The following is a 21,134-nucleotide window of genomic DNA, read 5'->3' as shown; positions in this document are numbered from 1 at the left end:
ATTTTTTACTAAAACAATAAATCTAAGTTCAATGAAGTTGACAATGCTAAATCTCGCCTCTAAAAGCTCTGTCCCAATATTTCTTCCCACGTTCGAAATTAATTATCTGAATCTGAAAAATAGAAAGAAAGGTAATGAGCTAGACAGCCCAGTAAGTATCAAGTATCTCTATCAGATATTCAGATATTATTTAATTTTCAAGAACAATGCTACAAATAACATAAAAATATATTTCATGCTGATTTAATGCAAATCTAATATTTTCAAAAATTCACACATAATATAATCATAAATCCGATTCGATTCAAAACACTCGTAACTCAACAGCCTCGACTATGACCAACGTTTAACCCCCATTGGCGGGATCCACAGAATACCAGCGCACAACCCCCACTGGCAGGGTCCAGAAATACCAACGCACAACCTCCACTGGCAGGGTCCACAAATACCAGCGCACAACCCCCACTGGCAGGGTCCACAAAGTACCAACGTATAATCCCCATTGGCGGGGCCCACTGAAACATAGTTAGGCTGAGAGCATAAATCCGATCTATATCAAAACACTTAGTACCACAATATATATCATAATCTTTCACTAAATATGTGCATAAATCGATATACCATAACATTTCAAAAGCACTTTTCTTTCAAAACATAATTTCATAAATCATGCATAATTTCAGAGAATAATTATTTATTTTCAGAATAAATATGGAATATCTCGAGAAGATGATTCATTACTTACATTTCACGGAGCACTGAAAGGACAGATCGACTAACTTCTAGGAGATTCTTCCGTGCCTATTATCCAAAATTATATTTTTACATTAATTTTAATTCAAAATTAAATCTAACAAATTTCAAAATCAAAATCTCGCTTAAAATCAGACTCGTCTCTAAACTCGATCAGAATCATCAGATGAAGCCTTCCACTACACTAATCTTAGAAGGATAACTTTAGAGAGAGAGAAATCCATCAAGAGAGAGAAACAGACTAGAGAGAGAAAATTCTAGAGAGAGAAAGTAGAGAGAGAAAGTTCAATTCCAGAGAGAGAAAATCAGGGTTCAGTCTGAAAGAAGAGAGAGAAACTCTCTCTCTCATCAATTTCAATTTTTTATTTATTTATTTATTTATTTATTTACTTACTTATATATATATATACATATATATATATATATATATATTTATTTATTTTTATTATTATTTTTTTTCTTCTTTTCTTTTTCTTCTTTTTCTTCTTTTTTTTTTTTCTTTTCTTTCCTTTTTTTTTTCTTTTTCTTCTTTTTCTTCTTTTCTTTTTCTTTTTCTTTTCTTTTTCTTCTTCTTCTTCTTCTTCTTCTTTTTCCTTGGTTCCTTCCAGGCCGAACAGGGGACGGTGGGGGTTCTCCGGCCTTGACCGGCCGTTCGGGCCACGGCCACCGCGGCGGAGGCCGGCGGCTGACGGAAATCACTCCCCCGGTCACGGAGGAGGGTGGCCGGCGATCAATTCCGATCGCCGGCGCCGGAAAATTCAAGGAAAAGAGCTCAAAAACAGGGTGTCTTTCCCGACCAAAAATCGGCGACTTTCGTCGCCGGCAGCCGCGCACAAATGCACGGGAAGAAAGGAGAAGAAAGAGGGGAGGAAGAGGAAAACTTACCTCAGCCTCCGGAGACCTCGTCGGCGGCAATCACGGCGAGAAATCAAAGGGTGTCCGCGGCCTTCGATCGAGAAAAACGGAGAGAAAGAGAGAGGGAGAAGGTCGATCTTCGGTCTCAAGGGGGAGGGGGGTCTTCTTATAGAGGACCCTAGGACTCCGAGGGGTCCTAGGAGTCCTAATTTGCCCGGGACTCGCCGGAGAAGAAGACTCCTACCGGGAGTCTTCTTCCCGGTTTTAGTCTATTTTTTTTTTTTTTTTGGACTATAACATTCTTCACCCCTAAAAAGAAATTTCGTCCTCGAAATTTTTCATACCTGTCACCATTGTATTAGAAGCCTGTGGATTCTGTTGAGTAAGCGCATAAACTCTTCCCTGGGTTTTAGAAATCTGTCCGCCATCCTTATGTTGTCCTTCATGAGTTCTTTTGCCAGCTTGATTTTCAGTATTTAGCGGGCAGCTAGCAATTTTATGATCTTTCTGACCACATTTGAAACAAGCACCGGTATTCCAATAGCAATCTTTGTCTGCATGATTTTTGCCACATCTGGAGCACGGATCGCCATCAATCTGTTGAGTCTTATTGTCTACTGCTCCCTTAGCTGATCTTTTGATGTTTTTATTATTCTGCCCTTGGGTATCATTTGATTGTGTTCTCTTTCTTTGCCTTCTTTCCTTTTCCATGCGTTCTTCATTGACTTCCCTTTCAATTATCAGTGCTTTGTTTACCACATCTGCATAAGTTGTCAATTCATATGGAACCACTTATTTTTGAATCTCAGTTCTCAGTCCCATCTCAAACTTGTGAACACGTTCTTGCTCACCATCTACTAATCTCGGAGCAAATTTTGCTTCATATTCAGTCACACTCATACCCTTTTGCTTCAAATAAATAAACTCTTGCTCTTTCTGGATCCTTATACTTCGAGGAAAATATTGATCATAGAATGCAATCCGAAATCTTTCCCAGGTAAGTATTTCGCCGTCTTGTTCATGCTTGCGCTGTAGTCACTGACACCAGTTGTATGCTTCTCCTTGTAGTAAATAAGCTGCATATCGAATCTTTTCTTCATCAAGACACTCTTGGACAGCGAAAGCCTTCTCCATCTCCATTATCCAGTTGTCAGCCTCCAAAGGTTCAGTAGTCCCCTTGAAAGCTGGAGGAGCAAGCTTTTTAAATTCTGAAATGTTGTTCCGTTGTACTGGTTGCTCTCCATATTGTGGTGGTGGATGCTGATGTTGTTGTGTATCTCGTTGTATCTGCTGTTGTTCAAACATTTACTGCTGTATTTGTTATTGCGCTTGTACCATCATGATTAGGGTCTGCATTAACTGAGCCATATCTGGTTCTTGACGTGCTCTCGAAGCACTCCCATTAGGATCTATGACTCCCTCCTCCTGAGGGGTGCCACTGGTCAGATGGGGAGTGCTACCATCCCGTGGTTGTGATGTCTCTCTTGCAATTCCTTGAGTAGTTCTTGTCATTCTACGGGGAGGCATGGTAACCTTGTAGTAGTAAAACCTTATTAGATTCATTTATCTATTTGTTAGGATGGGTTATTATGATGCTCATATTCTAACGTCCCAATATTCCTAATGTTTACCCACTTACACTCATACTATGTCAAATTCTATGTGTCATAATTTATCCACTTATGCTCTGATACCATATTAATTGTCACGCCCCCGACCCGAGATTTGTGAATCGAGGGTCGCGGCAACCGCCGCATACTCATGAAGAACTCTCTCCATAAGCATGCAAGGCATCTCATCACGATATCAATGCATCGCAGCGGAATAAAATCAAATAATTATTATTCAACTGTAATTCAAATAATTAAATCAAATGTCTTACATCAAATAAAATTTTTTACTAAAACAATAAATCTAAGTTCAATGAAGTTGACAATGCTAAATCTCGCCTCTAAAAGCTCTGTCCCAATATTTCTTTCCACGTTCGAAATTAATTATCTGAATCTGAAAAATAGAAAGAAAGGTAATGAGCTAGACAGCCCAGTAAGTAACAAGTATCTCTACCAGATATTCAGATATTATTTAATTTTCAAGAACAATGCTACAAATAACATAAAAATATATTTCATGCTGATTTAATGCAAATCCAATATTTTCAAAAATTCACACATAATATAATCATAAATCCGATTCGATTCAAAACACTCATAACTCAACAGCCTCGACTATGACCAACGTTTAACCCCCATTGGCGGGGTCCACAGAATACCAGTACACAACCCCCACTGGCAGGGTCCAGAAATACCAGCGCACAACCCCCACTGACAGGGTCCACAAATACCAGCGCACAACCCCCACTGGCAGGATCCACAAAGTACCAACGTATAATCCCCATTGGCGGGGCCCACTGAAACATAGTTAGGCTGAGAGCATAAATCTGATCTATATCAAAACACTTAGTACCACAATATATATCATAATCTTTCACTAAACATGTGCATAAATCGATATACCATAATATTTCAAAAGCACTTTTCTTTCAAAACATAATTTCATAAATCATGCATAATTTCAGAGAATAATTATTTATTTTCAGAATAAATATGGAATATCTCGAGAAGATGATTCATTACTTACATTTCACGGAGCACTGAAAGGACAGATCGACTAACTTCTAGGAGATTCTTCCGTGCCTATTATCCAAAATTATATTTTTACATTAATTTTAATTCAAAATTAAATCTAACAAATCCCAAAATCAAAATCTCGCTTAAAATAAGACTCGTCTCTAAACTCGATCAGAATCATCAGATGAAGCCTTCCACTACGCTAATCTTAGAAGGATAACTTTAGAGAGAGAGAAATCCATCAAGAGAAAAACAGGCTAGAGAGAGAAAATTCTAGAGAGAGAAAGTAGAGAGAGAAAGTCCAATTCCAGAGAGAGAAAATCAGGGTTCAGTCTGAAAGAAGAGAGAGAAGAGAGAGAAACTCTCTCTCTCATCAATTTCAATTATTTATTTATTTATTTATTTATTTATTTACTTACTTATATATATATATATACATATATATATATATATATATTTATTTATTTTTATTATTATTATTTTTTTCTTCTTTTCTTTTTCTTCTTTTTTTTTTTCTTTCCTTTTCTTTTTTTTTTTTTCTTTTTCTTCTTTTTCTTCTTTTCTTTTTCTTTTTCTTTTCTTTTTCTTCTTCTTCTTCTTCTTCTTCTTTTTCCTTGGTTCCTTCCAGGCCGAACATGGGACGGTGGGGGTTCTTCGGCCTTGACCGGCCATTCGGGCCACGGCCGCCGCGGCGGAGGCCGACGGCCGACGGAAATCACTCCCCCGGTCACGGAGGAGGGTGGCCGGCGATCAATTCCGATCGCCGGCGCCGGAAAATTCAAGGAAAAGAGCTAAAAAACAGGATGTCTTTCCCGATCGGAAATCGGCGACTTTCGTCGCCGGCAGCCGCGCACAAATGCACGGGAAGGAAGGAGAAGAAAGAGAAGAGGAAGAGGAAAACTTACCTCAGCCTCCGGAGACCTCGTCGGCGGCAATCACGGCGAGAAATCAAAGGGTGTCCGCGGCCTTCGATCGAGAAAAATGGAGAGAAAGAGAGAGGGAGAAGATCGATCTTCGGTCTCAAGGGGGAGGGGGTCTTCTTATAGAGGACCCTAGGACTCCGAGGGGTCCTAGGAGTCCTAATTTGCTCGGGACTCGCCGGAGAAGAAGACTCCTACCGGGAGTCTTCTTCCCGGTTTTACTCTATTTTTTTTTTTTTTGGGCTATAACAAATGAACTCTGACAAATCCGATAGAGATATTAGGAGGTCAATCATGTCCGTTGTGGACGTACGATGAAGTGAATCCATTGAATAATTTCACCTTAAAGTGAAAGGAATCCATCAATCACTCTAGGGTGAAATTGTTGGGTGAATTTTTTTCATTCCAGATCTACAACAAATTTGATCCACCTAATAATTTCTCAATCCCATGGGCACTTTTTCCTCAGTCTAATTTTGGATGACTGCAGAATAAGTCCAAGAACCATTGATGGACCATCTGATTATTCAATATGTCGGCCACTAATTATGTTGTATATACACAAGGTGCATCACAAGCCGCATGTTTCTTAACCATGAAAATTATGGACTTGTCAACTTTCGCATTCTCGTAAGCTACAATTTATCCATGGTTAAGAAATAATCTAGCAAGACAAGTGGAATAGTACCTTAAGAAAAATCTTTTAAATAATAATGAATTGTAGAACACTATGAAAAATCTTTTAAATGAAATGAAAATGTTTTAGTTGTTATTAGAAAATAGAACACTAATTCAATGTTGCAAGACCGCTTTTTAACATAGAAAAACCCTAATTCAACGTTATATGCACTATATCTTGATCATTTGAAAACCCTATATCTCTGACTTTCACCGTTTAGGCAATTAAAGACTATATAGTTAGTTCTCCAAATGTGACATAGCAAGAAGTTGAATAACCCTTTGCACAATAAGAACTAGAGGATCAAGATTATTTTATGATGACAATTCTGTTGATAATATGTTAAATTCCTACTAAAGTGATGATAGTTTTGACTCCCACAACCGGTGTATACTCATACAATAAACAAACATAATTAACTAATAATGTGCCGGTCTTAGTCAGCAAGGACAATGCTACTTTCAAATATGTGCGTAGAAATTTTCAATTGGGCTCCGTGTGTGCTACCTGCTTCACTCTAGTACCTCCATCCTGTGGCTTACAGGCTCAATCGTTGACAAAGAGGAATATGACAAGAGCATAGAAGCTCATATGCATGCATTAAGAATACTTCTATGTTCATAAGAACGTTCAAACTATATTCGTATTCTCATATATTTATTTCTTGGATCTCTGTTTCATATCACACAATGTTTACGTAGAAATAAATAAAAACTTCTTACCAATGGATGGCAAATGCCATGGCATGCCAATAGCCATGCCATATAACGTTGTATTACAGATGGAGCCATCGATCCTAGCAACCCAGCTCAGGCATTATCCTTCCTTTCCAAAGGATAGAAACCTTCCAATTGTTCCCAACCTCCAGTATTCACGGAGACGGACGGCGACAATGAGGGGAGCGGATACCCGGTCCCGGTCCTACGTTGGTGGGTCAAGGATAAGGCTACGAATAATGGTATCCAGGATGACGTCCACCAATGAATGGGCCCTTCAACATCGAAGACCTACCAAACAGCTGATGTCTCCCCACACGTGATGACTTCACGTGACTGGCTAGGGAGTAAAAGCTCCTGCTGGTATCGTGGATGGACATTTGCAGGATTTCATATCAACCGTTCTACATTGAATAAGATATCCCAAGCAATGTCTGACACGTATATTATAGTTCTCTTTGGATCCACGTACATTAGTACGTGTGGTGTGGTGATTCCTCGTGCACTAGTATTGGTGAGAGAATAATTGCACCATTTATTCTTGTTTTTTTTTTTTTGGTAAAAACCATTTATTCTTGTTGGATGTCTGTTGGAACGTGTTAGAAGTTTGTAGGGGATATGTGTGGGTTCATGGAGTACGCGTGGGAGACCGCATGTTCTGCTCCAGTGTTAAATGGTTAGGTTGCATGCGAGGTTAAACGAACCCATGCCTGCTCCATTAAGAACGAGTAGGGCACAGTCTCAAAATGCCGGTCTGAATTAATATAATTGTTTTTGGTATGTAGAGTTCTGGACTATATGTGTATCCTTGATGAAAAAAATGAAATTATTCAAAGTATGATATCAATTATAGCTAGCCAACAAGATTCTTCTTCGTTGGTTTGCATCCTTTTTTTTTCTTTTTTTTCTTAGAACACATGCATGGAAGAAAGATCTGTGTCTGAGCTTGCAAAACATATGAGATTCTATATGATAACTCCCAAAAGATAATAAATTAATAACATTTGAATCATGGAGGTTCAGGTTCGACATGTGGTTGGTGTTTGATAGGAGAACAAAGCAAAATAGTATCTGATCCAATCTAATCTAAACACAACTGTATAGTTGTTCTATTTAGAATGGATAGAGTAGTTTAATGAAAATGAGATTGTTAATCATTTATAGCTAAAAATGTTATTTTACAAAAAAATAGTGAAACTCTTGTAAACTATTATGATAATTAGAGAGAGAGAGAGAGAGAGAGAGAGAGATGTCCTCCCTATGAAGCCTATATGAAAATGATGCAAAGCAGGATTAAGTACATAAATTTTTTGTCAATAAGCCATAATCAATAAACAACAAGAAAGGCTGAGCATTAGTTTTCTTTTTTCCCCTTCATTTCATCTTTTTTATCTATATCCTATTCTTGGCTATTATATTTGTAGATGACTTAAACTATTCATTTTCTGCCCTAACCTTACAGGTGCATGCATCTTAGCACATCTCCACTTTCACATATTTTTTGTGTTTATGTTGCTTTATTCTCAACCATCATTTTTGATTTATTAGTGGTATCAAAGATACACCATAAAAAGGTTGGAACATCTTGCAAGACATGCATATGATGATGCACAATTCCCCTGATTAAATTTACCAACTTGGGTTATATGTTAGTTGTCCCAATGATGCAACTACGCAATCATCAAATGGAACTAATAACACATTTGTTACAAACATAACCAACGAGTCTTAACCGTACGTGTGGGGACGTTTTACAAAATTTATACAGTCTTCTCTTACAATAAGGATTTGCACCCATTTTCCACAACAATATGAATTGTTAATTAATGGATGCTACTAATCAAGTGAAGCTTAGATATTAACATCAAGATATTGTATTTCCAAGTCTTAAAGCCATCACATTTAGGGTTCAATAATTTAGGCGTAATAGCTTTTCCTTCTAGTATTCCTTACTTCTTAATTAGAGGGGAACCCATCGTGGTGTACCCAAACGTTAAAAAAAAAAAGAGCCCGTCATCCGCTAGAACATCGCTCCAATGGAAAAGTTAAGCGGGCTACAACCAAAGTTCGATAAATAATTGAAGCACAGGTGGGAGAATCCAAATTCAATGCATACTAAGTTAAGAGGGTTGGATCAGGGATAGCCAGAACCCAATGCAATCCATATTTCAATGCATTCAAAAAATTGAATCCAAACCTAATCCAATTCTATTTAGTTTGGATTGGATATGATATTAATTTTATCAATCCGCTGGATTTTTTTGGATCAAATTAGATCAACAATATTCCCAACACAAGCAGTAATAAACATATGTAAATGATTATCAAATAATTATATTATAAACATATTATGAATAAAATAATAGTATACAACAAGTAAACATTATCAAAAACATATTCTATATTAGCTTTGATCAATAAACACATATCGTTATAATTAAAAACACAAATCAATTATGTTTCAAAAGGAAAACTAATTATTATATTCAAGGAGGAATTTGAATTATATATAATACTAATTTGAGTTTGGTTCAAGTTTGAATTGAGGATTTAGTGATCTAATTAGAAACAGGTCAAGTTTGTGAATCCAAACTTAATCCAAATAACTCGATTTGAATTAGATCGAATTAATTTTGGATTAGTTTCCTACTCGAAGCAGATCAATCCAATCCACTTACATGCCTGTGATAATCTACCCTACCATATTCTTTAAAGAGAAGTTACTGTACAACATAAAATTGGTGATGTGGGTTGTATTGCCGTAAGATTCTGGAAGGATGCTGATGTGGCTGGAGCTGGACGCCATCTGGGATTCAGAGTGCTGAAAGAAACCTACAAAGAAAATCCACGCTCGTCGGGGGTGTTCCGACGGAGGATCATCCAATATCTAAGTTAGTCAGAGCTTGAAAATAGTAGAGAAAAAAGAGAAAGATGGCATGGGAGAACAAAATATTCTTCTCCTTATTCTCCTTTCTGATTGAGCTTGCTGAGTTTGCTTACCTGAGGGTCCCTTTCATATCTCTTTTATCTAGAAGTTAGCCATAGGCTGTTAGCTGAAATCTTGGGTTTGTTAAGTCTGATTTTTTAGATCATTGGACCATATTTTAGCCATTTATTAAGAGAAAAAAAATTGCCCACTATTCTTAGATTAAGATTGCTAGTCATGGATGTCCGTCGTGAATTTCATCCGCATAGCTGGTCGAATTAGTAATTTGAAATGGGCATAGGATCGAGATCCTGGGCCTGCATCTAGTGCGACTTCGCTAAGTCGACTTGGGCGCACCCCAGAGAGATGGGTCGATTCGGTCAGCAAGTCACCTCCACAACATTCACCTTCTACTTTCGAGTTCGAAGCGGCATCTTGGCTTCAGATAAAGGAAGTAGTCAATCTAGGATCTAGCTGTTGATTCGATTCCTCATGGAAGTGTTTGCTTTGATATACTTGCAGGAAGGTGCTTTTGAGGGCTAATGATGTGTCGTCTCGTAATACACATCATCATTATTAGGAAAGGGAGCTCAAGGGATCACGAGACAATGCCCTGGAGAGAAGAGATCCGAAGATAGGGTGTGATGAAGGGTCACGAAATCTATTGCTCCCAATGCTAGCCAAGTGGCAAGATCTAGCTGTTCAATGGTTAAATTCATATCGTCGGTGGTCTGTATAAATCGACCATCTGCCTAGTTAGATTTTCTACCATCCAATCATCAATTGCTCTCTTATTATCGTACTTGTCAAAGGAAGGCTCTTTCTTCCTCCTACTGACATTGTTTCCATTAGTGTTGGTGCTCTCCTTGCTTTTCTTGTCATGAGGTAATGAAACCATCGCTCTCATCTATCAAGATGGTGGTGAAAAGGAGGATGAGCTCTTCGGATAAAGAGTCCTCATCTAAGAGGTCGAGAAGTATCCAGTCGAAGTTTCCTGCTTTCACTCTATTGCGATCTTTGAGGGCATAGGTGTAAACCCACTGGGGATAGAGATGAGCTAGTGGTGGTTGGGTTATCGCAGTCTGCCACATTGATAGCCTCGGAGCTGCTTTGGACTCTTTCTCTTCTTTCAAGCTATGCCCAACTTTCTATCAGGCTGTCAAGCAAGTCAGCAAGGCTCAAGGTGGACCCCACCTTGTCCGAAGGTGAAGGGGGGTTCGCCACCATCATGGAGTCAGTGCGGAGGAATGCCTCCGCACTTCAAGATCAACAAGTTGCCCGAAAGTCGATGTAATCGATTCTGATGCCGATCGACCGGTTGGAGAGGAGGTCTTGCCCCTCAAACAAGATTGTAGGGACCTCTTATGCAGGTCTTCTCAAGGTGAGTCACTGACTCTCATGCTTATTCCGATCTTTTGATCATGCCTTTCTGACTTTTGTTCTTTCATACAGCTAGCGCATGATATTTCTATCCTTGACTTGGAGCTTTGGATGGCCAAAGCTCAGGTGAGAGCCGCTAAGGATGTTAGAAAGGCAGCTGAGGATGAGCTGAGATTTGTCAAGACTGCAGGGGGAGCTACCGCTGAGACTAGATCCAAATACATTGAGGAGTATAAGGCTTCAGCGAACTTCGATAACGAAGTCCGCTAAGGCATCCTTGGTCGCCTTTATTCATGGCTTTCAAGATTGTAAGACTCACCTGCAATGGATGGTCCCCAAGTTGGACTTGAGATGCTTTCTTTTCGGAAACAGTAATGAAGAAGTCAGGGTCTTCTCATCGGACAAAGACTAGTTTCTTTTCCTTTTATAGTTGCTTTTTGTTGGTGCAAAAATCTGCCTGCGCCGGAGAAGCTGGAGTTGAGGGAGTCGCGGTCGCCGTCGGGACCTGCAAAAGAAGTCTCAACCGGAGGTGGGGTTGCTCCGACAAGACCATCCGATGCTCAAGTCAGTTCTCTGCCTCAACAAGAATGGAGTGCTCGAACGAAAATTTTAGCAGAGTTTTGAGATAGAAAATGGAGCTTATAGAATAACGTATCTGGGGTTCCCCTTTTATAGACAGAGAGGGCAATAAATTGACAGTGACGCCTGTAACCGTCTGGTCGTGGACCGTCTAGAGTCAGGAAGAATTTATTACGGAGGGTAGTGGAGTGGGATCGTGGCTATCGCCGTGGCTCGCCACGTGGAATCAGTTACGGGGAGTGGAGCAGTGTCCGCTGTCGTGACTCGTCAGGGAGTGGTGGAATCGCACAGAATCCGCCGCAGGGAGTGGAGCAGAATCATGGCCATTAATACGGCCTGTCAGGGAGTAGTGGAGCTATGCAGAGTCCGCCGCAGGGAGTGGAGCAGAATCGTGGCCGTTAATACGACCTGTCAGGGGGTCCAGACTTGTCAGTCGAAGTTCGGTTGGAGTCGGTAGCGAGGTCCGGTACCCGCAGGAGTTTGGGCGAGGTCTTCTCGCAATCGGAATAGAAGATGGAGTCTGACTCTCGTAGAGGTCCGGACGCAGTCTACTTGCAGTTGGAGTCGTAGGTGGAGTCTAGCTCCCGTAGGAGTCCGGACAAGGCTTACCAGCAATAGAGGTTGTGGACGGAGCCCGGCTCCCGTAGGAGTTCGGGCGGAGTCTTCCTTGCAGTAGAAGTTGTGGATAGAGCCCGGCTCCCGTAGGAGTCCGGGCGGAGTCTCCCTTGCAGCAGAAGTTGTGGATGGAGCCCGGCTCCCGTAGGAGTCCGGGCGGAGCCTTCCTGCAATTGAAATTAAAGGCAAAGTTCAGCTCCCGTAGGAGTCCGGACAAGGCTTACCAGCAGTAGAAGTTGTGGACGGAGCCCGGCTCTCGTAGGAGTCCGGGCGAAGCCTTTCTGTAATTGAAATTAAAGGCGAAGTTCGGCTCCCGTAGGAGTCCGGACAAGGCTTACCAGCAGTAGAGGTTGTGGATGGAGCCCGGCTCCCGTAGGAATCCGGGCGGAGTCTTCCTGCAGTAGAAGTCAAGTGCGAAGTTCGGCTCCCGTAGGAGTCCGGACAAGGCTTACCAGTAGTAGAGGTTGCGGACGGAGCCCGGCTCCCGTAGGAGTCCGGGCGGAGTCTTCCTGCAGTCGAAGTCAAGTGTGAAGTTCGGCTCCCGTAGGAGTCCGGACAAGGCTTATCAGCAATAGAAGTTGTGGACGGAGCCTGGCTCCCGTAGGAATCCGGGCGGAGTCTTCCTGCAGTAGAAGTCAAGTGCAAAGTTCGGCTCCCGTAGGAGTCCGGACAAGGCTTACCAGCAGTAGAAGTTGTGGACGAAGCTCGGCTCCTGTAGGAATCCGGGCAGAGTCTTCCTGCAGTAGAAGTCAAGTGCGAAGTTCGGCTTCCGTAGGAGTCCGGACAAGGCTTACCAGCAGTAGAGGTTGCGGACGGAGCCCGGCTCCCGTAGAAATTCGGACGGAGGCTTACCAGCAGCAGAAGTTATGGACGGAGCCCGGCTCCCGTTAGGGCGACGGGAGTTCACCAACAGTAGTCGAAAGTCGGAAGAGACTTGCGAGGGTCGATCCCGCCAAGAACTTTGGCCGAGGTTATTTTATACCCAACACCAGTCCCCCCACTTCCGAGTTTGAATTTCGAATGAAGAAAGTACAGTGAGGTTGTCGCAGCCGAAGTTCTCCCCCTGACGTCCGCGCGCAACCGTCCTCGGATTTGTCAGTATTTAATGCGCGCAGGCCGGGACCCTTTTTTCGATTAGGACGACCCGAAGAGTCTTTTCGGAACTCCCACCGGGATGTGATCCCAAGCATCGTGCCATAAAAATTTGCAAACAGTCAGCCCTCGGTAGCGGCGAGTGGGACACGCGAGACACGTGGCGAGCACCGGTGGGTCTAGGGACACTCACCACCATAATTGCGCTAAGATCCACTGCCTATTTAAACCCCCTACCCTTCCTCCGGGGGCTTTAATTCGCCTGAAGGATGACATCTTTCTTTCGTCCGAGAGCTTTGCCACTCAGCCACTCCATCGGTGCCCCTGCCAACTCCGAGCATCCTCCACGCCGGCCTTTGCCATCTCTCTGCCGTCTCCAGCCCCCCGACTCCTCTCTAAGGGGTTCCCCCTGTTCCCCCGCCAGGGCCTCCGCCCCGGAGGCCATCCTCAAGAGGATGCCACGGGCTTGGAGGAGGGCAAGGAGGGGAATAGCAGCCCGCGAGTTCTCTGATCATCGAACGGTCGCTGAAGGTTTCCGTTGCTTCAAAGGGGGCTCGAGGGAGAATTCCACCAACAATAGGGGTTTAATAACGGGGACAGCCGGTGAAGGCGTTCTGCCTGAGAATTTTGGAGTAGCAGGATGGGGTGACGCCGGTCAAGAGGGCAGAGCTGCCGTCACAAGCTGTGGCAGGATCCTTGATGTTGTCGGGGTCAAGGGACCAGAAGCGGTCGGCGCCGACGGTGGGGCAGTAAAACTTGTTGCGGGAACGATGGAAGTAGCGCATGCCGACCTTGTCGGAACACTTGGGACGGTGGTTTCCATGGAGCATCCGATGATGGCGTATATCTCTGGCGCCATCGCTGCCTCCGGGGTAACTCCGGTTCTTCTTGAAACAGGTCTTCGTCATCGCTGTCGTTGCCCTTATTGCCCCCTGGAATCTATCCCATCCTTTTCCCCCTGGGGTTGGGATTTCGGAGGTAGAGCAGAACAAGGTGGGGGCGAGAGCCGACGAGCTTGTCACACGCACTGAAAAATACGGCTGGGAAGGACAGAAACGGGAAGAGAAGTTTGCAGCTTGAAGTGGCCTCCGGTGTATCCCTTCCAAGCTGTGTGCTCGAGTCTTGTAATAATGTATTCTTTTCTGGCTCTCCGAGTCATGTAATGTACATCTTGTTAGTCAAAAAATGAGGAGGTGATTTTGTTACCTTGTCCGTACTTTACATCGAACCGTTGTCTGCCGAGCTTTTTCCTTTGCTGTTGCTATTGTTGTATTCCCTTCCCCTCCTCTTTCTTTTTCTTCTTACCTCGGGTTTGGGTTGAAAGCTTCCTTGAAAGCTGAGGTTCTTGATGAGAGTCCCAGTCCTTGCCGAGACAGGGTTTTCTGTATCTTGGACGCTGTTTGTTTTTCATTTGTCGTTGACGTGACCCATCGCCTTCCTTTTTCCTTTTTCGCTTGGAATTTTTCCTCCACTCTTGGGGAGGCTATGGGAGTTCGGCTCCCGTAGGCAAAGTCGGGGTGTGGTTCGGCTCCCGTGGGAGTCCGAGCGGAGTCTTCCAGCAGTCGAAGTTGGTGACGGAGCCCAGCTCCCGTGGGAGTCCGGGCGGAGTTTTATTGCGAGGGGATCGATGGGGGAAGTTCCCCCCCTTTTTTTCTCTGGTCTTTGAACGATCGGACTTTTGATTGATGCCAGGACGAGGTTCTTCTCCCATTCCTGTAGTAACAGGTTTCGGCTCTGGTTAGAACGAGGTCCTCCTCTTGTCTCTAGCACGGCCGTGGCCATACATATGGGCGGCTCTGGTTAGAACGAGGTCCTCCTCTTGTCTCTAGCGCGACCGTGGCCGTACATATGGGCGTTGCTGGACCCTTCCCACCTTCCGACCTAAAGAGAGCCGGGCCTTCGACTTTGCTCGAATTAGGGCGAGGTTCTCCTTCTGTCCCTAACAGGGCTGTGGAGGCGCGTATGGGCGTTGTAGGACCTCTCCCTCCATCCGGTCTAAAGAAAATCAGGCCTTCGACTTTGCTCAAGTTAGGGCGAGGTTCTCCTCCTGTCCCTAACAGGGCTGTGGGGGCACGTATGGGCGTTGTAGGGCCTCTCCCCCCATCTGGTCTAAAGAGAACTGGGTCTTCGACTTTGCTCAAGTTAGGGCGAGGTTCTCCTCCTGTCCCTAACAGGGCTGTGGGGGCGCGTATGGGCGTTGTAGGGCCTCTCCCCCCATCCGGTCTAAAGGGAACCGGGCCTTCGATTTTGTCGAGATGAGATTTTCCTCTCGCTTCGGAGACAATTTGTTTGGATTGTCCTGTGGATGTAGGATAGTACCAAAGACATGCAGATATACGACTTTTAGTTAAAATGAAGTTATTGGTAGTACATTCGTAAGTTCTTCGAGCTCCATGGTCGCGGGAGGTCGGCTCCTCCGAGCTCCTTAAGATAATAAGTTCCGGGCCGAACTACTTCTTTTACCTCGTACGGGCCTTCCCAGTTTGGGGCGAGCTTTCCTCGATCCTGAGGCTGCGAGACAGCGGCTCGTTGAAGTACTAGATCTCCTGCTCTAAAGACTTTGTTCTTGACCCGGGCATTGTAGTATCGAGCGACTCTCTGTCTATAGGCTGCCATTCGAACCTGATCTATCTCCCGTCTTTCTTCCAGCAGGTCGAGGTTGGCTTTAAGACCTCGTGAATTTTGGTGTTCGTCGAATGCCACGACTCACGCCGATGGGAGTTTAAGCTCAATTGGGATGACGGCCTCCGTACCGAAGGCCAAAGCGAAGGGGGTTTCCCCCGTGGGCAGCCTCTGGGTAGTTCGATACGCCCACAGCACATGATAAAGTTCGTCCGCCCAAGTTTCCTTCGCCTTTTCGAGCCTTGTCTTAATCTCCTGCAAAAGGGTTTTGTTAGTCACCTCAGCTTCGCCGTTCGCCTGAGGATGGGCTACCGATGTGAAGTTGTGGGAGATGTTTAGATCTTCACAGAATTCGGCAAATTTTGCTCTCGCAAATTGCCGTCCATTATCAGTGATTAGGGTCCTAGGCAGACCGAACCTACACACGATCGACTTCCAGATGAAATCTTGCACTTTTGCTTCTGTGATTTTTGCTAGTGGTTCGGCTTCAACCCATTTGGTAAAGTAGTCGATCGCTACAAGGAGGAACTTCCTCTGCCCAGACGCCATAGGAAAGGGGCCAAGGATGTCCATCCCCCACTGCGCAAAAGGCCATGGGGCACTCAAGGGCGTGAGCTCGGTGGCGGGCTGTCTCTGGACGTTAGCATATCTCTGGAATCTATCGCACTTTCTGACATATTCGATCAAATCATGATGCATTGTCGGCCAGTAATACCCTTGGCGGAGTAACTTGTGGGATAAAGATCTAGCCCCCAAATAGTTTCTGCAGATTCCTTCATGCACTTCCCACAAGGCGTAGTCAGCCTCCGAAGGTCGGAGGCATTTTAAGAGGGGCAAGGAGTATGATCTCTTGTATAATTTGCCCTCATAAAGGATGTACCGGGAGGCTTGGTTTCGGAGTTTCCGAGCTTCTTTCGCATCCTGGGGGAGAACTCCATCTCTGAGATAGATTATCAGGGGGTCGACCCAGCTAGGCTCGTAGTTAATCTCCATCACGGGCTGCGACTCTTCTGTACTCGGACACTTTAGAACTTCAAAGAGAACACCCTTGGGCAGTTCGGCCGGAGCCAGTGTTGCCAGCTTGGAGAGAAGGTCGGCCCTGGTATTTTTCAACCTTGGAATCTGTTTGATGTTGAAGCTGCTAAAGGCGGGGACGAGCTCTTTACCCTTTCCAGGTATTTGGCCATACTGTCCTCCCGCGCTTCGTAACTTCCGCTGACTTGTCCCACTACTAGTTGAGAGTCACTGTGGACCCAGAGCTGGTCTATTCCCAGCTCTTTGACGACCCTTAGTCCTGCAATCAGAGCTTGATATTCCGCTCCATTGTTTGTTGCGGAGAACTCAAAACGCAGAGCGTACTCCGCGACGATTCCCTCTGGACTGACCAAGATTAGGCCTGCACCCGTGCTTGACATGTTGGAAGACCCATCCACATAGAGGGCCCAAAAGCGATCAGAGGGATCCGCTTCTTCTTTGGGGGAGTTCGGTCGGAACTTCAGGTCGTCAATTTCGTTTTGTTCAGGTTCAGCCTCCTCTGGGATAGTACACTCCACTATGAAATCTGCCAGTATTTGGGCCTTCACTGCTGGCCTGGATCGATAGTTGATGTCGAATTCTGTGAGCTCGATCGCCCACTTTGCCATCCTCCCAGAGGCGTCCGCCCGGTACAAAATCGCCTTGATCGGTTGATCAGTGAGCAGCATCACGGTGTGCCCTTGAAAGTAGGGCCGAAGCCTCCAGGCTGCGATCAACAAGGCATAAGTCAGTTTTTCTAATTTGGTATACCTGGTCTCGGCGTCCCTCAAAGCGCGGCTGACGTAGTAGATCGGTCGCTGGACCTTCGCTTCTTCTTTGACAAGGACGGCCACGAGAGCCATGGGAGAGATCGCCAGGTATAAAAATAGTTCCTCCCCAGGCTCCAGCTTTGCCAATAGCGGGGGTGAGCTGAGGTAGCTCCTTAGTTCCTCGAACGCCTGTTGGCACTCAGAGGTCCAACAAAAGTTTTTGGGCTGCTTGAGGGTTTGAAAGAAGGGTAAGCACCGCTCGGCCGACCTTGCGACGAAGCGATTCAGGGCTGCTATCCTCCCCGTGAGGCGCTGAACCTCTTTTATCGATTTTGGGGCGGCCATCTCCTGGATGGTGTGAATTTTCTCTGGATTGGCTTCGATCCCGCGCCCCGACACCATGAAGCCCAGGAACTTTCCCGAGGTTACCCCGAAAGCACATTTAGTTGGGTTCAGCTTCATTCTATATTTTCGGAGAGCGTCGAAGGTCTCCTCGAGGTCGGTGATGTGATCTTCGAAAGATTTACTTTTTACAAGCATATCGTCCACGTAGACCTCCATATTACGGCCGATCTGCTCCTTGAAGATTTTGTTCACCAACCGTTGGTAGGTTGCGCCCGCATTTTTGAGGCCGAAAGGCATGACCCTGTAATAATAAAGGCCACGATTAGTGATGAAAGTGGTCTTTTCATCATCTTCCAGTGCCATTCTGATTTGATTGTAGCTGGAGAATGCATCCATGAAGGTGAGGAGCTCATGGCCCGAGGTCGCATCCACCAGTTGATCGATTCTGGGAAGGGGGTAGCTGTCCTTTGGACAGGCCTTATTCAGCCTTTTGAAATCTATGCACATCCTCCACTTGCCGTTTGCTTTTTTGACTAGGACAACGTTGGAAACCCAATCAGGATAATTGACTTCCTTGATGAATCCGGCCTTAAGGAGCTTGTCCACTTCTTCGGCTATCGTCTTCTGCCTCTCCGGTGCATGACTTCGAATTTTTTCTTTCGTCGGTCGATGCTTTGGATCGACGGCCAGGCGATGCTCCATGACTTCCATGTCAATCCCTGGCATATCTGCTGGAACTCAAATGAAAACGTCCGCATTCCTTCGTAGAAAATCAATGAGACGCGTCCGCACCTCCCCCTCCAGGTTGGAGCCGATCATCGCTACATGCTCCGCGTTCCCGTCGTTCAAAGGGATTGGTACTAGATCTTCAATTGGGGTGCCCCTCTCTTCGGTGAGGTCATTGCGTGCGTCCAATCCATCAACGGGACAGGGGTCAGATTGGTCGCTTCCTTGCAAGGCTATGCTGTAGCAGTGCCTGGCTAGGGCTTGGTCTCCTCGGACCTCTCCGATCCCCTGGCAGGTGGGAAATTTCAACTTCAAATGGTAGGTTGACACGATGGCTCGGAGAGCATTGAGGCCAGGTCGGTCGAAGATTGCATTGTAGGCTGATGGCGCTTTCACCACCAAGAAATTCACCAGAGCCCTGGATTGCCTTGGATATCGACCTGCGACCACAGTCAAAGTTATCATTCCTTTCGTCGGAACAGCATCGCCGGTAAACCCTACCAGAGGGGAGCTAATCGATCTCAAATGGCCGTCAAGGATGGACATTCTTGAAAAGACGTAGTAGAACAAGACGTCAGTCGAGCTTCCATTGTCGACGAGAATGCGACGGACGTTGTAATTTGCTATATTCATGAAAACTACGACCGCGTCGTTATGAGGGAATTGGACTCCCTGGGCGTCTTCTTCAGTGAAGGTTATGGGCTCTTCAATCTTTCGCCGCTTGGGGGGTACGGACGGTATGTTGGTTGCTTCCTGCCGGGATCCCCCGAGATGGTGTTGGCAGAATCCATCGAAGGCCGATTGTCCGGCCACTCCATGCCGGCGACCATTGCCGGAGGATGCAGGGCCCGGGAAACCAGAAGCGGGACCGAGGCCCGAGATATGGCTGCGGAGACCGTGGGTAGCTGTGCGGATGCTTCGCGAGAAGAAATTGGGCGAGGACCCAGTGGGGGAAAGGAGGAGCGGGTGTCGGAGAAGATGGTCGGAGGCGACCCCGTTGAGTGCTCCTTTAAGAATAAGGGTACCGCGGAGGTTCAAACCCCTTCCTCTAGTGCCAATCCTGTTGGTGCAAAAATTCACCTGCGTTGGAGAAGCTGGAGTTGAGGGAGTCGCGGTCGCCGTCGGGACCTGCAAAAGAAGTCTCAACCGGAGGTGGGGTTGCTCCGGCAAGACCCTCCGATGCTCAAGTCAGTTCTCTGCCTCAACAAGAATGGAGTGCTCGAACAAAATTTTAGCAGAGTTTTGAGATAGAAAATGGAGCTTATAGAATAACGCATCTGGGGTTTTCCCTTTTATAGACGGAGGGGCAACAAATTGACAGTGACGCCTGTAACCGTCTGGTCGTTGGATCGCCCAGAGTCAGGAGGAATTTATTGCGGAGGGTAGTGGAGCGGGATCGTGGCTATCATCGTGGCTCGCCACGTGGAATCAGTTACGGGGAGTGGAGTGGCGTCCGCTGTCGTGACTCGTCAGGGAGTGGTGGAATTGTACAGAAATTGCCGCAGGGGGTGGGCAGAATCGTGGCCGTTAATACGGCCTGTCAGGGAGTAGTGGAGCTATGCAGGGTCTGCCGCAGGAGTGGAGCAGAATCGTGGCCGTTAATACGGCCTGTCAGGGGGTCCAGACTTATCGGCCGAAGTTCGGTTGGAGTCGGTAGCGAGATCCGGTACCTGCAGGAGTTTGGGCGAGGTCTTCTCGCAATCGGAATAGAAGACGGAGTCCGACTCTCGTAGAGGTCCGGATGCAGTCTACTTGCAGTTGGAGTCGTAGGCGGAGTCCAGCTCCCGTAGGAGTCCGGACAAGGCTTACCAGCAGTAGAGGTGTGGACGGAGCCCGGCTCCCGTAGGAGTCCGGACGGAGTCTTTAGCAGAAGTTGTGACGGAGCCCGGCTCCCGTAGGAGTCCGGCGGAGTCTCCTTGCAGCAGAAGTTTGGTGGAGCCCGGCTCCCGTAGGAGTCCGGGCGGAGTCTTCCTGCAATTGAAATGGTGAAGTCGGCTCCCGTAGGAGTCCGGACAAGGTTTCCAGCAGTAGAAGTTGGACGGAGCCCGGCTCCCGTAGGAGTGGCGGAGTCTTCTTTTGAATAGGTGAAGTCCGGCTCCCGTAGGAGTCCGGACAAGGCTTACCAGCAGTAGAAGTTGTGGACGGAGCCCGGCTCCCGTAGGAGTCCGGGCGGAGTCTTCCTTGCAGTGAAAGAAGTGCGAGTCGGCTCCGTAGGAGTCCGGACAAGGCTTACCAGCAGAGAGTTGACGGAGCCCGGCTCCCGTAGGAGTCCGGGCGGAGTCTTCCTGCAGTAAGTCAAGTGCGAAGTCGGCTCCCGTAGGAGTCCGGACAAGGCTTACCAGCAGTGAAGTTGTGGACGGAGCCCGGCTCCCGTAGGAGTCCGGGCGGAGTCTTCCTGCAGTAGAAGTCGTGGCGAGTCGGCTCCCGTAGGAGTCCGGACAAGCTTACCAGCAGTAGAAGTGTGGACGGAGCCGGCTCCGTAGGAATCCGGTGGAGTCTTCCTTGCAGTAGAAGT

This window comes from Elaeis guineensis, chromosome 1 (assembly GCF_000442705.2).
Source record: "Elaeis guineensis isolate ETL-2024a chromosome 1, EG11, whole genome shotgun sequence".
Lineage (NCBI taxonomy): Eukaryota > Viridiplantae > Streptophyta > Magnoliopsida > Arecales > Arecaceae > Elaeis > Elaeis guineensis.
Note: the sequence above shows the minus strand (reverse complement) of the source record.